A 21,203-nucleotide genomic window follows, 5' to 3' on the forward strand; every position below is an offset into this window, starting at 1 on the left:
CTTGAGCAGAAATGGTCAACAGAAAACCTTGAACACAGTCTGCATGGATTTCAGATCCTTATTGTAGAATCAAAAAACTGATGATACCTCTCAAAATGCCCATGCACTCTGTGTATACAAAACTTCCATCCTTTGCAGCGGCCTTAGGCAACCAGCAGTGGCCAAATACTCCTCAAGTGGCTGTTAATGCTAGCAGCTCTTCAAATGATTTACTCTCAGTGATCTACCAATAGATGTAATAAACAACAAAAATGTAAAGTGCCCTAATTAAATGTCTAGTGTATAAATAGACACATAAGCCCTAACATATTGTAAAACTGAGAAAAAAATATTAGCCTTTTAATTTTTTCATGCATGTCTCTAGCTGAATATCTTTTAAACCTGGCTAAGCCAATTCTGGCCCATCAGCAAGGGAAGAGAACAGAGTTGGGGACAGAAAGCTGGTGGAGGACCGCCGTGTACAAGGCTAATTCCCATGGCCGTGCCTGCAATGAAGTACTTGTCCTCTCTCAGGGCTAGTGCAAATTAAATATTATATACCGTAATTCCTCAAATAAAAACCGGAAGTCAAATAAACGCCGGGCCTCTTATAGTGGCCGGGGGCATGGTCAACACAGACAAATAAAGGCCGGGGGAAAATGTGTGCAGCAGAGCCAGATAATGAACGTACACGCCCACTGCCGGAGCATTTCTCGTTCTCGAGTCAAGATTCAGTTGCATCGGTTTTCGGATCACCAGTACACTGAACCGAGAACCGATTCTGTCGGACGCGGCCGATTCGAGAACCGAGGAGCTGATGATACTGCGCATGTGTCATTCAGCGTGAAGCAGACTGACACACAGACCGTCTGAACTGAACTGATTCTTTTGATGATTGATTCTGAACTGATTCTTTGCTAATGTTATGATCTCTGTCCACTGGAACGCTATCGCTTTTAATTTAAAATGAGTTATTTAAAACAATTACTTATCAAACAGATGGAATTGGAAATAAAAGGACTGCATCTAATAAAAGCCTGCTTCAAATAAAAGCCTGTTACCTTCTGCAGTTCAGGTAAATAAAGGCCCCGACTTTTATTTGAGGAATTACGGTATATGTGACTGTGCATGCATACAAAGACTTTACATATACCAGTACCATCATATAAAATATAGTTTTTTTATGTTACAAATAATCAATGCTATGAGATTAATAATCAGTGCATACCAGTACTGTCAAGGGCCAAGTTCATTTTATCTTCGTCTCCCTCCAACATTGGAGATTGCAGCAAAGCCTCTATTAGAAGTCTTAGAAATTCTCTTCTTGGTCCACAGCCTCCTCAGGTATGCCCATATCATCAGAAAACCTGACAGAAATAGTGTGACATGGATCATATGTTCCTCGTTTAAAACCTCTGATGGCTCCATCCAGGACTGTGGATAGGTTAATTAGGGCTCAAGCCCGAAGGGGCGAAGAGCCCTATTGTTCTTCTAAGGATTATTATTATTTTTTTTTTTTAAACCTTCCGGGGGTTTTTGGGGGCCTTAACATGCTCAAAAACTCTTGAAAATTGGCACACACATTGGAACCTGCGGCCATCAGGACGTCGCAGAGACTGGGACCCTGGCGTGGCACATGGGCTCTACAGCGCCCCCTGGAACACAGTCAGAAATATTGAACCATAGCTCACACACACTTGCATATATTTATATGAAACTCAGTACACTTATAGATCTCATTGAGCTGAACAACTTTCACGCTCTATGTCATAGGCTCCGCCCAACAGGAAGTCCGCTATTCAGGGCTGTTTAAAAAAAGCATGCTCTGGAATTTGATATACTTGTCATAGGTTTTTTACTTGATTGCCACCACACGCGGTCAACATGAAAAATTGCGAGGGGATTTTTGATATCTCGAAAGGTTTGCACGTGGCGCGGCGTTGAATTTAGGGCAAAAAATTAGAAACAGGAAATGCCTAACAACATCCACATACATTGTCTGAGTTTGATCAAACTTCATCGGTTTGTTCGATGTATGATACCGATCGTATATATGTGACTATTAAGAGTCAACGTTATAGCGCCACCAACTGGCAGCAGGAATTGAGTCATTTTCAAAATGCTTTGAATTCAGCATCTTATTTTTACTCGATTTGTTTCAAACTTCATCAGAATAATGACAAAACATGGCCGATGTAAATCTGTTGTGGGGATATTGATATCTTATATATTGTTGCCATGGCAACGTGTCAAACTTGAATATTCTGTTATGGTGATTTTGAGGCAGATAACAACCTCAGAATTACATGAAACTCAAAACACATATCAGTATTATTGATAGCTAGACAATGGAAAAAGCTTTTAAAAGGGCGTGGAAAAGGCACTCTATAGCGCCACCTTTTGTCAAAAGTGGGGGGGGGGTTAGTTTTAGCTACAGACAACAAACTAGGTACTTATATTGTTCTTATCAAGATGGACAACTTTCTAATTCACAGTCATCAGCTACAACCAACAGGAAGTCGGCTATTTTGATTTGAATATGGATTTTTAATGGTTATTTAATGTATACTCCTCAGAGGAAAAGTTCACTATACTCACCAAACTTTGTCTACATGTTGCAAAAACATTGAGGAACTTAAATTGCGAACGGATTTTGGTTAGGTTGAACGGTTTTGTCGTGGTGATTTTTTGAAATGACAGTAAAAAGGGAATCATTAATTGTCTTGTATTTTTAATTTGCAGCTTCCAAACACTTAAAAGCATTCTTTCATACAGAGATCAAATCATTCTGAGGAAATATGCATAGTTTCATGACTTTACAACACTGTATGATTAAAAGAAAATTAAAAAACTGTCAGACATCTCAACTCACTCTGTCCCTCTGTTTGAGGAATGTATGTGTGCTGACTGAGTGTGTGTGTGTATGTGTGTGAGAGTGGGGGATGGGCATGAGCTGAGTGGCAGACAGACAGAGAGAGAGAAAGAGAGAGAGACTTAAACTTCTCTTTAATCACCAGAAAAAAAAACTGAAACTGAAAACACATATCAGCATTATTGATAGCTAGACATTGGAAAAAGCTTTTAAAAGGGCGTGGAAAAGGCACTCTATAGCGCCACGTTTTGTCAAAAGTGGGGGGGTTAGTTTTAGCTACAGACACCAAACTCGGTACGTATATTGTTCTTATCAAGACAGACAACTTTCTAATTTACAGTCATCAGCTACAACCAACAGGAAGTTGGCTATTTTGACTTCAATATGGATTTTTGGGAAAATTCAGCTTGTGAATTAATGCATACTGCTCAGAGGAAAAGTACACTTGACACACCAAACTGTGTCTACATGTTGAAAAAACATTGAGGAACTAAAATTGTGAATGGATTTTGGATAGCTTGAATGGTTTTGCCGTGGTGATTTTTTGAAATGACCGTAAAAAGGGAATCATTAATTGTATTGTATTTTTAAATTGCAGCTTCCAAACACGACAAAAAAAATTTTCATACAGATGAAAAAGTCATTCTGAGGAAATATGCATAGTTTCACGACTTTACAACACTGTATGGATAACAGAAAATTAAAAAACTGTCGGACATCTCATCTCACTCTGTCCCTCTGTTTGAGTATGTGCTTAGACTTCCAGTGTCTGAGAGAAATAGCGCCCCTACAGGTTTAATTCCCGGACTTTTAGTTTCAATACAAATAAATACTTAGATTTAATTCATACTGACAAGCTAAACCAACATATATGATAATTACCGGGTCAGGGCTCATTAATAATTGATGTGTGGTCAGTGATAAGTGAGAAATACGAGAGATGAATCACGTGTGGAATGACAAGCTCAGAAAAAAACAAGTTTATTCTTGTTTTATAGCTATTAAAAATAAAATTTTACAGCGATATCACACAATTCACCAATTAGAACACACCAAGAGCTAAATTCAGATGTTTTTTAACTGTTTGTGTGAAAATGAAATATTTGTGGCTGCCTATCTGAAATCACCGCTCTGATTAGCGCATACAGTGTCACGAGTTCAAAACTAACGAATTTATTCGTGTTTAAGAGCTTTTTAAAATAAAATATTACCACAAATGCACACAATACACCCATTATAACACAACAATAGCTAAATGCAGGTGTTTGTGACCCGTTTAAGTGTGAAAGACTATTTGAAAGCGCGACTGGCACAATAACATATATCTCTCGAGCTGCAGGATTCTGCCTTTCGTCGTACGAACGAACACATCACGGACAAGATTATTTCAAAATACATAATAGCTTTGCAATATAAACGAAAAGAGCCACGTGAACATAAACTGTTGAGAAATAAATCTGAAGTGGATCTACTGGATTTGAATATTAAGTGACCGCATTTACCAGCTGCTTCTGTCTTCAATTTTAATCTATATATATAAAAAAGGAAACTCATTCGTCTTGGCTGCTTTTTTTATGTGTGTACGTATTTATTTATTTATTTACTTACTTTTCTATACATTTTGTATAATTTCATAGTTTATGTATTATAATTATAAAAACAAAAATAAATTTAGTCACTCACATAGAAATATCTTAGGCCTTATCCTTTTCTGACAGTTTTAAAGATTTTAAAAAATCCTAAAACCTTATTTGTGCTGCAAATAATAATTTCAAACTCATTTGATACTGACCTCTGACACCCTGTGACATGACATGTATCTGAATTTACATAATCTCATGGATGTAACAGTAAATCTGTTCAGCTCACAGATCAAGACTAAGCTGTAATGCAAGCAGAACTTTCACAAATGCTTATAGGTCAATAAAATCATCACAAAACACATATAAATCATTTAAGGATTTGATAACACTGTAAAATAATGTCTTATTTGCTAACATTAATAAACGCATTGGTAACACTTTATAATAACTGCACTCATTAGTAAATAGTCAGTTCATGCTTTATAAAGTCTTGTCCCAGCATTAATAGTCATTAGTAAGCAGCTTATAAATACAGCTATAAATAACTTTTTCTTGGTTTAAAAAGGAGAGTAAAAGGTCAGTTATCTTCCTAAGAAAAATAAACAAACACAACACAGATTGATAAAGAAATATTTCAATATGCAATAAAAGGAAACCGTACACTTGAATTATATATATATCTATGTATAGTACGAGCCATTTTGGGGATGGTAAAGGTTTTGTCCACTGGGTGGTGCTGTGGCTATGTTTAATTAGAGAACCTGAGCAGCAAGTGTGTGTTGGTATTTGGGAAGCACAGTTTTTGAGTGCACTGCAGACTTGCTCTCAAGGTGGATTCTGGTTGTATGCAGTCCATGGCTTTGTCTGTACATGTGAACAAGGAGAGGACACAAGAAGTTTGAGATCATTTTTAATGGAGTTCAAGTAATAAAGAAAGACATTTGTTATGCATCTACATCCGTCTGCATGGACTCTGTTAGTAAGTGTTTTAACCTTGCTTACCCCTATTATCAATGGCATTGGAAAGCCAGTACACACACACACACACACACACATACACACACATACATGTATATGTATATGTATGTATATATATATATATATATATATATATATATATATATATATATATATCATTTTTTTAATCAAGTGTACAACTGTACAGTTTCATTTTATCCATCTTGAAAAAATATTTCTGTGTTCTGTATCCCTCTGTGTTGTGTCTGACTTTTTAATTTGGTAGATGAATGTTTCTTTAAATCTCCTTTGTGAATGCTTTAAATGTATCAATAGTCTTCACTTTAGATGAGCTCACAAAGGACTGTTACCATTAGGACTGCCTATGCATAGATTCCCGGGATCTTGTGCAGCGCCCCTGCTTACAACTAGAATAACGTTATTATACTTAAAGTATGAAAATACAATGATTGAACTTTATAGCTCAAGAACAAAACATTTATAGCTGTATTTATGAACTGCTTAATAATGCCTATTAAAGGAGTGCTATTATTATTTTTCACTTTTTCAACTTTAGTTATACTGTAATATTGCTGTTTCAGCATAAAAAAAGTTCTGCAAAGTTACTAAGCTGAAAGTCCAATTCAAAACGAAATATTTTATTTAACAAAAAACACTTTTTAAAAACTATAATGAACAAATAGTTTGGACTACAACAAATATTGTCCGGGATTTGTGATATCACAAATATGGACGAATGGGATGAGAATTGGTTGAGCTGCACTATAGAAAGCAACGAGTGTGGTATATATGTAGTTGACCATGAAGCCTGGAAGTGAAAAACAAAACTCCTTATATTCAGGTGTGAAGAATTATTAGGCATTTTTTCCTTTACTGATAAAATAAGCCCAAAAAAAAGAGGTTTAACTCAGATTGAAAAATGTGTTACTAAAGTTATATATATTGTTCTGTGAATGTGATTTCAAAGTCTAGATGATTCGAATTAACCCTTTAACTGCCGTATCCCTTAAAATCTGACTGCCAGAGGACTATTGTGAATGCATGTGCCCGCTGGGCACAGTTTACCTGATGCCACCGGGGTGGCGTTGCACTGATGGCTTGAGCCCGCCATCGCTGCTTGCAGCTATATTATTAAACTTGCATTTCTTCTGATGGTTGATTTTTGTTGCAAGAGCTTGCAAAATATATTTTGCTGGCACTGGACATCCTGTGGCCTTTCAAAAAAAAAATGAAGAATAATATAAGTTCCAATGCTTGCTACTTTTAAGAGAGTGGTATTATGTTTTGTTCAAGCTCACTGACAGTTTTGAACAATCTGAACAACATCTGTTGACATTAAAGGTCCCGTTCTTTGTGATCCCATGTTTCAAACTTTAGTTAGTGTGTAATGTTGTTGTTAGAGTATAAATAATATCTGTAAAATTCTAAATCTCAAAGTTCAATGCCAAGCAAGATATTTTATTTAACAGAATTCGCCTACATAGAACGACCAGTTTGGACTACATCCCTCTACATCCTGCAGTAATGATGTCACTAGAACAATTTTTTGACTAATCTCCGCCCACAGGAATACACAAAAAAGGGGGCGTGGTCTTGTTGTGCTCCCATGGAGAAGAAGGAAGAGTTGTGTTTGTAGAGTGTGTTTGTCGCCCAGTCGTCAAAACGCTGTTATTTTCATCTCTGAGTCCAATCATCTTTGTTTGGGCTTCCCAGGGACGCTGTACTTGGAGATAAATGGTTACAATTTATGTTTAACTCGGTTCCCGAAAATTATAATCCACATGTAAAACTATGTGCAGCACATTTTGCACATCTCAATCAGTTCAATGCCGGATTCGCACAAAGAATATTCTTGAAAGATGAAGCAGTTCCCTCTTTGTCTGGAGAAGGCGTTGTTTATGGACCACAGCTGGTAAGTGTATTTCATTATTTAAGTTGGTGCGTTTAACAGTTTTTCTTTAACTTATTACACAAAGGGCAATGCTGTTTAGCTTTGTTAACTAGATGGTAGGGCTTTGCAAAAATTCTAATGCGATTTTCATGCGCAACTCGTCAGTAAAGGCGTTCTGTGATTAAAAGTACATCTCCAGCACGTGCGTTTAGATCAGGATTGCCAGGTTTTCAAAACAAATTCTGCCCACTTGCTTCTCAAAACTACTCCAAAACTAGCCCAATCGCGTTTCCAGGAGGGCAGCATGCGCTAAGCTGCTGTCGAATCACAACACAGGAACCGCTGGCACAATCAGAACTCGTTACGTATTTCTGGAGGAGGGACTTCATAGAAAAAGGAAGTCATCAGCCCGTTTTTATGACAGTGAAAACAGCGGTATACAAATTAAGTTAATTGTGTGAAAAATACTGTTTTTTTTTACACGCAAAACATGAACACATGTTATATTGCACACTGTAAACACAATCAAAGCTTTAAAAAAAACACGAAAAACGTGACCTTTAATGGGCAATATACACATCATATGCATATAAATGAGCAGGTAAGGCACTCCTTCACTACATTCAATACAGACCTGTAAACCAATCAAAAAATCAGAAAAATAAGCAATGACATAAAAACTGCATCGTCGATATTGACTACTGTAAAACATTTGCATTTTGACTAACTTTTCACTCAGTATGGCCTGATCTAGTCTGAGTAAAACAAATTACATAGTTCCTCAAAATGTTCATAGCTACAAAGTAGAATTTAAATAATGACTAGAACTGATATATCACAGCTCAGAGATAACTAAACATTTTTAATCTGCTTGCATGTTTATGCACTAGTTAAAGGTTATTGTTATTACAATGCTTGCATCCAGCTCTTGTTAAAATTTAACTCAACTTTCACCACTGGAAATGACATAACCTTTAAATTCTTTATAATAAATATTTATATCACAGTGTCACAATATAATAAAGTACATGTATGTTGTTACCTCACATTAGCAGGGAGCTTTTCTCCAAAGCCATCCCTTATTTGTTCAGTGACAGTCCTGTAGTCCCAGGATTTCTGGAATTCAAATCCATTCAATATATGTCCTTGTTCATGTAACTGTTGCTTTATGCGATGCTTGACAACAACACTGCTTAATGTCATTGGAAGAAGGATGATATCTTTGTTGAAAGTATCGTGAAAATGTGTTTTGGCCCTAGAAAACAAAGTCGATATTATATTTGGCATTTCATTTTCCATTATTGCAATTACGAATCAAGTTCATCAAACCATAAAACATGACCATTTAGGATGATGTATGTATTTTTATATTCCTACCACAGCTCTTTAAAAAAAGTTGGCGATCATTCATTTCATTATTCATGCTCTTTAACACTAAAACTGGTAAGAGTACATCTAATCACTCCTATCATCTAAATTAACAAGCTGATGGAGGAACAAAGACACAGAACTAGAAAACAGAAAATGTTGTCCTACAGTGAACAGCAATAACACATTTTTTTTTTATTAAAATCAAATACATTGCTGAACAACAACCACTAATTTCTATTACGGATATGTTTTTTGAGAACATTATATAACCGTATTGACCGATATGCCAAAATGTGTTGCAAAATTAGCAAACATAAATTTTTACATTTTACATTCCGTGTAATCGTGTACTGTACATTATACATGGTAAACAGTTTTGGCTTGCGAACTTACATTTAAACATCATTAGGCACTGTAAAGTTGTAAATGTACGTTCTTCTTACCTTTTCCTTGACCGGGAGCTCCAACTGCCAGGTGTTTTTGAGTCTGATATCGCATAGATTGCCGCAATCCTCCAATCTGGCCTTGAGTAACGTAAGCAGCTTGACCTGCCAAAGCACAGACTGAGCTGCCAGGCCTGAAAAGTGTCCTCGTCTCACTTTCCACCATGTTGTATGTAGTATTACATGCAAATGAGCCTGTACTTGGTTGCTCAAGGGACGAGGCCCCAATAGCGCGCTGAAGTGTTCCAGCAGCCGCCTCATCTACCTCAGCCTTGCTGATCAGGACCTGTCCCAGTGATCCTGATCGCGCCTAACCTGCCTTCTGTTTCCACTATACTATCTCACACACATACATGTACATACATTCTTCTCTTACATACACATATTATCTTCAGACATACATACATTCTATATATGTATATATATATATTATATGAAAGGAGTATGTAAGTATGTGAGAGTAGAAATTTATGCATGTGAATTGAGAATGTGTGTGAAAGCAAAAATATATGTATGTGAAAGGAGAATGTAAGTGTGTGAGAGTAGAAATGTATGTGTGTGAGAGTGCCAGAATGTATAATGGCTTGTATGGCCCTTCATACTATTCTAAAGTGTTACCATAATATTAAGCACCAGCTTTACTTAAGGATTCTGTTGCATAAGCCTGTTTTTTGGTTGATCGCTGTTGCTTCACATCCAGCGGACCTCACCCTGAGGCAAAGAATAATTGGGCGAACTATGGGGAAGTGCTTCTCTGATTCACTTGGGTGTTTTCTGCGAGGACCCCTTTTGGCCTGAGTTATAGCTCTGCATCACCACGAGGGGATTCATTTATGATTTATAGCAAACAGTAGTGAACAGCTGTGCTGAGGCATTTGTGTTTACAGATGGAGGACAATAGACCACTGGGAGCTGGGAGATTGTTCTGACTCTGTTTTGGGTCATCTTTCTTTTGCAAATTGCTATATTTATTTTGGTTTGGATCATTAAGGGGAGTTGTCTGTTGATGCTTCACTTAGCCAAATAGCTGTTGCATTGATTCCAATTACTGCCTATTCGGGAGAAAATATAAGCTTTAAGTGAGCTTTTGATTGAATTTTCCGACTTTCACTCCTTTCCCTGCAATACACAGTAAAAGCGGATTATAATAAAATAGGTCAAGTTGAAAGAAATTGCTGCCCAACAGCTGTTTAGGTTCATAGTTGACTAATCAAATACTTGACTAGGCACCCTATTAAAAAACAGTGAATTATATTTAGTGCTGTTTTGTATTCTTAAAAAGAGAACAGAAGTAACTTGAAAGAGACTCATCAACATCTTTGAAATGTATTTGCTAAATACTGTAGATGTGAAATTTAGTTATTTATTTGACTGATGGTTGAGAATTCAATGTATCTCTTTTGACTGTAGGCCTATTTCCTTTTTATTAACAAAATTAATTTTTGCCAGATGTTACCAGTTAAGAGGAAAAATAAGGCTGACTGAATGAACAACAAAGAGCAGATAATCACAGAACTGTATTCTCCTTGAGGCTTAACATCTGCATCTTTACCCTGAGTGATCATTTTGGTAAACAGTGCTATTCTTAAAAAAATATTTTTGCTCCATTTTATATTATTCATGGTGGATTAATTTCGGAAAGTCAATTTCTATGTTGGGACCCTAAGTAAATTTAAAATTACAACCCGAATTCCGGAAAAGTTGGGACGTTTTTTAAATTTTAATAAAATGAAAACTAAAGGAATTTCAAATCACATGAGCCAATATTTTTTTCACAATAGAACATAGATAATGTAGCAAATGTTTAAACTGAGAAATTTTACACTTTTATCCACTTAATTAGCTCATTTAAAATTTAATGCCTGCTACAGGTCTCAAAAAAGTTGGCACGGGGGCAACAAATGGCTAAAAAAGCAAGCAGTTTTGAAAAGATTCAGCTGGGAGAACATCTAGTGATTAATTAAGTTAATTGATATCAGGTCTGTAACATGATTAGCTATAAAAGCTTTGTCTTAGAGAAGCAGAGTCTCTCAGAAGTAAACATGGGCAGAGGCTCTCCAATCTGTGAAAGACTGCGTAAAAAAAATGTGGAAAACTTTAAAAACAATGTTCCTCAACGTCAAATTGCAAAGGCTTTGCAAATCTCATCATCTACAGTGCATAACATCATCAAAAGATTCAGAGAAACTGGAGAAACCTCTGTGCGTAAGGGACAAGGCCGGAGACCTTTATTGGATGCCCGTGGTCTTCGGGCTCTCAGACGACACTGCATCACTCATCGGCATGATTGTGTCAATGACATTACTAAATGGGCCCAGGAATACTTTCAGAAACCACTGTCGGTAAACACAATCCGCCGTGCCATCAGCAGATGCCAACTAAAGCTCTATCATGCAAAAAGGAAGCCATATGTGAACATGGTCCAGAAGCGCCGTCGTGTCCTGTGGGCCAAGGCTCATTTAAAATGGACTATTTCAAAGTGGAATAGTGTTTTATGGTCAGACGAGTCCAAATTTGACATTCTTGTTGGAAATCACGGACGCCGTGTCCTCCGGGCTAAAGAGGAGGGAGACCTTCCGGCATGTTATCAGCGTTCAGTTCAAAAGCCAGCATCTCTGATGGTATGGGGGTGCATAAGTGCATACGGTATGGGCAGCTTGCATGTTTTGGAAGTCTCTGTGAATGCTGAAAGGTATATAAAGGTTTTAGAGCAACATATGCTTCCCTCCAAACAACGTCAATTTCAGGGAAGGCCTTGTTTATTTCAGCAGGACAATGCAAAACCACATACTGCAGCTATAACAACAGCATGGCTTCGTCGTAGATGAGTCCGGGTGCTAACCTGGCCTGCCTGCAGTCCAGATCTTTCACCTACAGAGAACATTTGGCGCATCATTAAACGAAAAATACGTCAAAGACGACCACGAACTCTTCAGCAGCTGGAAATCTATATAAGGCAAGAATGGGACCAAATTCCAACAGCAAAACTCCAGCAACTCATAGCCTCAATGCCCAGACGTCTTCAAACTGTTTTGAAAAGAAAAGGAGATGCTACACCATGGTAAACATGCCCCGTGCCAACTATTTTGAGACCTGTAGCAGAACTCAAAATTGAAATGAGCTCATTTTGTGCATAAAATTGTAAACTTTCTCATTTGCTATGTTATCTATGTTCTATTGTGAATAAAATATTGGCTCATGTGATTTGAAAGTCTTTTAGTTTTCATTTTATTAAAATTTAAAAAACGTCCCAACTTTTCCGGAATTCGGGTTGTAAATAAAAAATAAAAAAGTGTAAAAATATATTAAGTGCATAAAATATATTGAACACTTCTACAGTAAATGCTGACGAAAAAAGATAAACTGTTCATTAAACACACATTGACCTATTGTCACAAGAAAACAATGAAGCACAATGGCAATAGAAAGGTAATTTACAAAAACATTGTTTTGATGAAATTGCATCAGTTGCAAATAATAAATTGTATAAAACTGCTACACTTTAAACATTCCAAAGGTGTCTTGAGATGTGTCTCAATGTTTTTGTTAAGTCAGTGGCCACCAAAACTGTTACCAACATTCTTCTGAATAGTGCAGAATGGTCTTTTATGTTCCAGAGAAGAGAGAAAAAAAAGGTTGTACAGGTTTGATTCCACATTGAGGTGAGTACATAATGGAACTTTCATTTTTGGGTGAACTGAACCTGTAAGGCTTAGAATAGCAAATGCTGCATAATATTTAATATTCTAATATGCTGACAGATCTAGTAGTCTCATTAGTTCATTAAAACGGCCACATGGTTGTTCAGGGGTCAAGCTTGTGGTTGTGGTTTTTGAAAAAAACTGCGGTAGTTTGTAGGTTTTGCTTTAGTGTTGCTGTTCTGGAACGTTCACACATATCAGTGCTTTCTGATCTGATGTCTTTGTCAGTTTGTTGTTGGTTTGGAAGACAAGGAAGGAGTGGAAGAGTTTAGTAAGTCACGTGACCTACATATCTGCACGTAGTGATCTTGGATGTATTAGAAACACTAGTTTAGTTGTGTGCGCTTGTTTTTGTATGTTTTGTCTTTAGTGCACTTAGTGTAGTTTATGATGCTTTTGCATTAAAGATTTTTCTTTAATTTTTTTCTTTTAATAATTTAGGAGTTTGGGAAGTTAGTTTGTGGGTTTTTCATTTTTTTCTTAGATTTAATTTTATTATTTAAGCGCCACTTTAACTTCCCTTCTCTCCTTTGTCTTGTTTGTTTAACTTGTTGTTCCTTGGGGGCAATAAATATTTCTTGTAGTGCAGTTTGTGTCATGTATTCCATTGCCACCTCTTTCCCTGGCTTATTTCTTTAATATGTAAACTTAATGTTACCCCGTTTAATACCTAGTAAAAACAATTACATCAGAGACATAACAAGCTCACACAAAAAATGTTGATTTATTCATATTATTAAATTTTTTTTCTTAATACTTAAAGAAGTATGTGCATTTGACCTTATTTATTAGTGTAACCTATGTAATCAGATGTGTCACTTTTACTTTTGGAACATTATTCAGAAGCCAGTCATCCTGATGTTTCAACAGTCAGCCCTGACTTAACTGTCTGTCATGATTGGTGGAGCGTCACAGTTAAGCCAAAAGATTAAAATGCCAAAAAAATTTAGTTAACTGAAATGGTGGGGGGAGACTAATCAGTCTTCACAATATTGGCACCTGCAGACTTGAATCCTTTCAGCATTAAGCATTAACTAACTTCCCAAACTCCTAAATTATTAAAAGAAAAAAATTAAAGAAAAATCTTTAATGCAAAAGCATCATAAACTACACTAAGTGCACTAAAGACAAAACATACAAAAACAAGCGCACACAACTAAACTAGTGTTTCTAATACATCCAAGATCACTACGTGCAGATATGTAGGTCACGTGACTTACTAAACTCTTCCGCTCCTTCCTTGTCTTCCAAACCAACAACAAACTGACAAAGACATCAGATCAGAAAGCACTGATATGTGTGAACGTTCCAGAACAGCAACACTAAAGCAAAACCTACAAACTACCGCAGTTTTTTTCAAAAACCACAACCACAAGCTTGACCCCTGAACAACCATGTGGCCGTTTTAATGAACTAATGAGACTACTAGATCTGTCAGCATATTAGAATATTAAATATTATGCAGCATTTGCTATTCTAAGCCTTACAGGTTCAGTTCACCCAAAAATGAAAGTTCCATTATGTACTCACCTCAATGTGGAATCAAACCTGTACAACCTTTTTTTTCTCTCTTCTCTGGAACATAAAAGACCATTCTGCACTATTCAGAAGAATGTTGGTAACAGTTTTGGTGGCCACTGACTTAACAAAAACATTGAGACACATCTCAAGACACCTTTTTTATGCTCCACAAAAGAAAGTCAAACAGACTTGGAATGTTTAAAGTGTAGCAGTTTTATACAATTTATTATTTGCAACTGATGCAATTTCATCAAAACAATGTTTTTGTAAATTATCTTTTCTATTGCCATTGTGCTTCATTGTTTTCTTGTGACAATAGGTCAATGTGTGTTTAATGAACAGTTTATCTTTTTTCGTCAGCATTTACTGTAGAAGTGTTCAATATATTTTATGCACTTAATATATTTTTACACTTTTTTATTTTTTATTTACAACCCGAATTCCGGAAAAGTTGGGACGTTTTTTAAATTTTAATAAATTGAAAACTAAAAGACTTTCAAATCACATGAGCCAATATTTTATTCACAATAGAACATAGATAACATAGCAAATGAGAAAGTTTACAATTTTATGCACAAAATGAGCTCATTTCAATTTTGATTTCTGCTACAGGTCTCAAAATAGTTGGCACGGGGCATGTTTACCATGGTGTAGCATCTCCTTTTCTTTTCAAAACAGTTTGAAGACGTCTGGGCATTGAGGCTATGAGTTGCTGGAGTTTTGCTGTTGGAATTTGGTCCCATTCTTGCCTTATATAGATTTCCAGCTGCTGAAGAGTTCGTGGTCGTCTTTGACATATTTTTCGTTTAATGATGCGCCAAATGTTCTCTATAGGTGAAAGATCTGGACTGCAGGCAGGCCAGGTTAGCACCCGGACTCTTCTACGACGAAGCCATGCTGTTGTTATAGCTGCAGTATGTGGTTTTGCATTGTCCTGCTGAAATAAACAAGGCCTTCCCTGAAATTCTGGTTTAAGTGCAAGTGATGTGTTAGCTCAGTTGCAATGATGCCAGTAGTAAAGTGATGATAATTTTGTCATTATTTTCTAAACTTCATGTTGTTTCAAATCTATTTTAGTAACTTTGTGTTGTGAAAGAAAGAAAAACAGAATCTTAACCCATTTTTCCAATACGGTGAAGGTTTATAGTGAACAGCTGTTGAACTCCAAATGAGTGGGGCGGGGCCGAGAGACGTGGGAACAGAGCGAGGCCGGTGGAGTGATTGGAAATGAGCCACACCTGCTCGACCCACCGGTCTCGAGTCTCACGGAGGAGATGGAGGGATATAAAACTGGAGCGACGACAGTGAAGGACGAGAGAGGACCAGACCTGGGCTTTAGTCTGTGTTTGCTTTTTATTTGTGTGCGTCAGTCGTCCGTGAGGGGCTGACGCGCTGTTTTGTCTTTATTTGATTATTAAAGTCTTTATTTGATTGTCCGCCAGTTCCCGCCTCCTTCTTCCCGTAATTAGGAGGGTTTATATCATTAAAATGTTATTCCCAGATAACAACCACCAAATTGAATAAGACACCGCTCATCCGGGTACTACGAGTTATCTTGACCGGTACTACTTATATGCTTAACGAATCACCCCGCCGCTATTGCTGAATGTCTGCCGCAATCTTGTGACTGAAAAGACTTAACCGCTGTGTGTCACAATGGAAGACTTTAGCATTAATTTCAACATATATGGTAAAAACAAATCTTTTTAGCCATGTAATAAGCAGGATAATGTACATCTAGCCGGTTGTTATCTCAGAATAAACCCCTTCAGGCTGATACAAGACCCCTCCGCTTCACGTCCGGGTCCTGATCACCCTGTCGGGTTTATTCTGAGATAACAACCAGCTGGAAGTACATTATCCCTTAAATAAACAATATTATATCCACCACTTTTTAAAAACATGTAAGTAAGCTATTACCTCAATGTGGAAGATTTCTGATTCATTGCCCAATATAGTAAAATAACTAAAGGAATAACAAAGTAAAAGATGAAAACAATTTGCTCTACAAACCAGTGTGGTTATGATAACAATAATAAATTAAAATAATATGATAACAAATACCAAGTTGCAATATAGCTTAAATAACTGGAAGTGGCTGACCCTGAAAGCATTGACATTTTTATTCAAAATGGACATATCCACTGCTTTGTTAAAGTGCCCCTATTTTGCCATTTTTAAGGTTCCTTATATTGTTTTGGAAGTCTCCTACATGCATGCAAGGTCAAAAAATGCTTTAGTTTTCTCAAAATATGTATTTAATATCACCTCATTTTCCAGCGTTTCTCAAATTTGCCCAAAGCAGTTCTAAGATTCAGTCTCTCTAAACCCCTCCTTTCCATGAGCCTACTCTGCTTTGATTGGTCGGATGGTCCAGTCTGTTCTTTTGTGATCAGTCTACCTCATACAGCGTGTCAGAAAAGATTCGCCCATTGCCATAGTTCTGTATTTTGAACGCTCAATATAAATTAAAAACATCTATTATTTATCATACTAACAGGTTGTGATTCAGTGGAGCCAGCTGGTCCAAATAATCTGTGTACTGAGCCATGATTTTATTTCCCCACCTTTTTAGTGTGTAACAGATATGGTCACTATGAACTGTTTTTGAGATTCTTCTAAATTTTTCCTTTTGTGTTCAACTGAAAATGGCAGCATACTGGTATTTAATGACATGAGGGTGAGTAATTAATGACAGAATTCAAAGTATATATATATATATACTTTTAGTATAACCTTTTGCTAGCTTGTTGTTCTCTATCTGGAAACACACCCAAACTTGTGCCAAAGGCATGGCTACATTAAAGGCCTGATTCCCCTGCTAATCTGTTTGTATGTAATATCCTAGGATGAGTCGGGAGGATTGAGAGTAAGCAAAGCAGCTTAATTAGCTGGGATCTGTTTGTGTGGGTCAGAATATGTCAGTGTGTGTTTGTCTTGTAGGGTTGATACTGACTTAGCAAGAGGCACAGCAGAAGAAGTGGACAGCTGTCAGGGGCTTTAATGAGGAAAAAGGCCATATCAAAGATCAGCTCAGCAGACTGGCTACAGGGCTTTTCATTATTACCTTCCAATACGGGCTAAAGGTTGCCTGGCTTTGTGTGTGTTATGCTTATTTTACAAAACCCTCCAGCTCTACAGTCACAGAGTTTAATCACTTTATTCACTCATGTATAAAGCACAGTTCTCTTTCACAAGCCAGTTGAAATGAAGAACCGTGTGTTTGACACAGTCATACAGCTTGAGGGAATACAACTGTGATCCTCAATGTAATTCCCAGCACTTAATTAGTGTCTGCCAATTTGTATCCTTAATTGTTGAGTACAGGTGTTTATTTAATAAGAGCTCATTTATATCCACAAATAAACATACTTGGATATGTATAATAAAATGAAATATTGCTATAATGAGAAAATATTAAAAGAACAATTGTTGATAGCTGGCATATAGTTTAGTGACATTAATTGACTTACAAACTCAAAATCACTTGGATGCCTTTATTATTATTATTATTATTATTATTTAAAACAACTCTTTTCTGTTTGAATATATTTTATAATGTATTTTTTTCCAAAACGCTGCTCAAGAAACATTTCTTATTATTAGCAATGTGGAAAATAGTTGCGCTATATAGTAGATTTTATTTTATTTATTTATTTATTTATTTATTTATTTATTTATTTATTTATTTATTTATTTATTTTTAAGGATACAGCAGAAAAAAAATAATTACTTTCTTAAAAATAAATACGATATCGGACCCTAAAGAGTTCTTCACATAGTTGTCACTTCCAAAATGTCACATGCCTTTTTGGTTATCTTTTCATGTATCATGCAAAAGTTACACCTGTGATTGGCTCCTTTTTTTGATACTTACTATTATTATTATGTCATATGGCATATGTGATAGTTACGCATTTGTACATAATTTGTATTCAGTCTGGCTTTATCTAATGTTTGTACAGCTTTTGTAAAAGGCTTTAAGGCTGAACTGTGACTACGGGACAATCTTAAGTACCATTCCAAATTGGAAAAAAAATTCACCTCATTTGTTTATATCTAGGCATCACCCGTGTCAGCCTTCGGTTTCAGAGTTGCACGGAAATCACAGAAGGCTTGTTTACGCCGTCATTTCTTCTTTTTTATGTTAATGATGTTAATGCATTGCTATAAATTCCTGTTTTTTCTTTTTTCGTAACTTCTGATCCTTAACATCCATGCTTCATCCCGCTCATTAAATCTAATAACCAACTGCAGAGAGATTGCTGAGAAATGCCTGTGCATATGTTTAAATAGCTCTTCAAACAATCTTCGGAAGTGGCAAGCCTCAACATGTCACCACCCCTTAAAAACTAAAAAAAGACAAAACTTTCCCCGAGCCTTTTTGATGCTGTCCTCATGCATAATTGAAGCAGCTTCCCTGTATCATGGGACAACATCAGAAGAGCTCGATTACAGCGAGCTGAGAGTCTTTTGTTCCAAGCATGTACATGAGGGTGGAGTTGCTAGGACCTCTGCACAGATGTTCACACATGAGGGTACTAAATACGGCAGACGCAAACAGATGGACCCAGCTTGCAGCTTTCTCAGCACCATTGCTTCAAGAGCAGAACATAGCTTAATATTTATACTCGGAGTGTGAAAACATTTTCTGAGTTGACAGCAGAGCTTTTAAGATTATGCGAAGAGGACAATGGCTGCTACTTAGGAGATGCTTTACATCCCAGTGACTTACACTGTATTAATTGCAGGGACGTTCCCTTTGGAACTACTTTGGGTCAAGTGCCTTTCTGGAGAACACAATGAGACTGTAAAGGGATTTCAGTTAATCTCCAGATGATGAGTCAGCTCGACTTGGAATTGAACTTGTAAGTCTTTAACATGCAATGGCAAAATACAGGATCTATGCATTTTGTCATAACTTACTTAGGACTAAAATCAAAAACCAGATTCACAAAACATTTTTAAGTACATACTTCTGATTTTTTTTTTTTCAGATTTTTGAAGTTAAAAATATTCTACCCACCCCCCCTCACAAAAAAAAAGGTTATACATTTATTAACAATGTTCTCATCTTTTTTTCCCAAAGACAATTCCTGAAAAAAAACACTTCCAACTTGTCTTAAATTCCAAAAGTTGCAATGAATTAATTTATATGGTTGTTTCAAATATAAACATTACAACATATCTGTCACTGCCACGCCGTCATCTTCACTCGCTCCCCCCTCTCGTTCACTCTCCCCTGAATACTAATCACCCTCACCTGGCCATCTCATCATCTCATGCCCTTTATAAACCACTCTCACTCACCAGTCATCTTCTGGCCTCGTCAATACCACTGACAACAGACTCACCCGAGCTACTCACCTCAGAGAAAACCACTTACCTTCTGAAGTCATCATTCCCGTTCATCAGCCGTCAGCCATCCGCCTTCCTTCGGCGAACCTTCCCGATCTCTTCCTCCAGCTCCTAAACCAGAGACTTTGGTTACCCTTCAGTTAAGTCACAGAGAACGATATCTTCAACTTCATTACTCACCTTTGCATCCCGGCCCTGTTGCACTTGTTTAATAAATCTCATTTCGACTTACCACCTGTCTGCCTCTTGTGATTTCGTGACAGAAGGCCAGACCATCACTATGCAAGCTGCATCAGAACCCGAGGATCCGCCGCAGAGGGACACTTTCGCTGAACTGGTTCAAGCCGTCAGTCAAGCCATACTAAAAAATCCTCCTGTCATCGCTGCTGACCGCCAAGATCCTCACTCACCTTCACTTCCGCAAACACCCGCTTCTTCGGTAGCTGCCTCTGCAAGTCCCATGGCCCGACCAGCGACATACTCAGGCGATGCGGAGAACTGCAGCGGCTTCCTTCTCCAGGTTTCACTATATTTCGAAATGCAACCGCATCAGTTTCATCAGTTTCAATGACTCTGCCCGTATTGCTTTCATTATATCTCTGTTATCTGGCCGCGCCCTTCAATGGGCTCAATCTATATGGAACTCTAACTCACCCATAACCCAGTCTCTTTCCAGTTTCCTTCAACATTTCAAAGAGGTTTTCGGTGTGTCCGCTGAAGAACTCTCCATTCATGACCAGCTCTTCAATCTTCATCAAGGATCATCTTCGGTATGTGACTATGCTCTCCGTTTCCGCACCCTGGTGGCCTCTAGTGACTGGAATGAGACCGCTTTAATGACAGTGTTTCGGCACGGCTTAAATCCGAAAATCCGGCAACTAGTGGTTGTTTATGATGACGCTATGGGTCTCGAGAATCTCATCCAAAAAACTATTCAAGTCTCTCAACGTCTCACAGCCTGTGGTTACACATCACCAGCCGCTGCCAGTTCTCCGCTCCCAGCACCTTCTCTCGCTCCTCCAGCACCAGAGCCCATGCAAATCGACTCCTATCATCTCTCCACCGTTGAACGTCAAAGAAGGATTCAGAATCATCTGTGCTTGTACTGCGCTTCTGATCAACATCTCCTCAGTGGCTGTCCTGTTCGTCCCCCGCACACTGCGGTAAGCACCATTCAAGTTCCTCCTAAAATTGAAACTCTCAATCGTACTATGGTCTTACTCCTAACCCCTCGTCTTTGTGTCTCAGCGCAAGCCCTACTCGACTCCGGTGCCGAAGGGAATTTCATCTCCACTCAACTACTCGAAAAATTTAACCTTCGAAAACACAAAGCTCATCTAGATCTCCGAGTACAAACTATCCAAGGCAAACCCCTGGGTCGAGGAAGGATTCGTCATTTTTCCCCAACTATCACTCTCCAGATTGGATGTCTTCATACTGAAAGGATCTCGTTTATGGTGCTGGAGGAGTCAACTGCCGAGCTCATCCTGGGACGCCCCTGGATGG

General features: G+C 37.5%; 1 protein-coding gene and 1 pseudogene across 1 annotated transcript in view; one reads left to right on the forward strand and one right to left on the reverse strand.

The window, feature by feature from the left end:
* Positions 1-21,203, forward strand: part of LOC132136496 (transmembrane protein 132E) — a 378,370-nt gene that overhangs the window by 248,344 nt on the left and 108,823 nt on the right. The gene's annotated exons all lie outside the window — the stretch shown is intronic.
* On the reverse strand, positions 91-6,738 carry LOC132130156 (G2/M phase-specific E3 ubiquitin-protein ligase-like; annotated as a pseudogene).

This window comes from Carassius carassius, chromosome 4 (genome assembly GCF_963082965.1).
Source record: "Carassius carassius chromosome 4, fCarCar2.1, whole genome shotgun sequence".
Taxonomy (NCBI): Eukaryota; Metazoa; Chordata; class Actinopteri; order Cypriniformes; family Cyprinidae; genus Carassius; species Carassius carassius.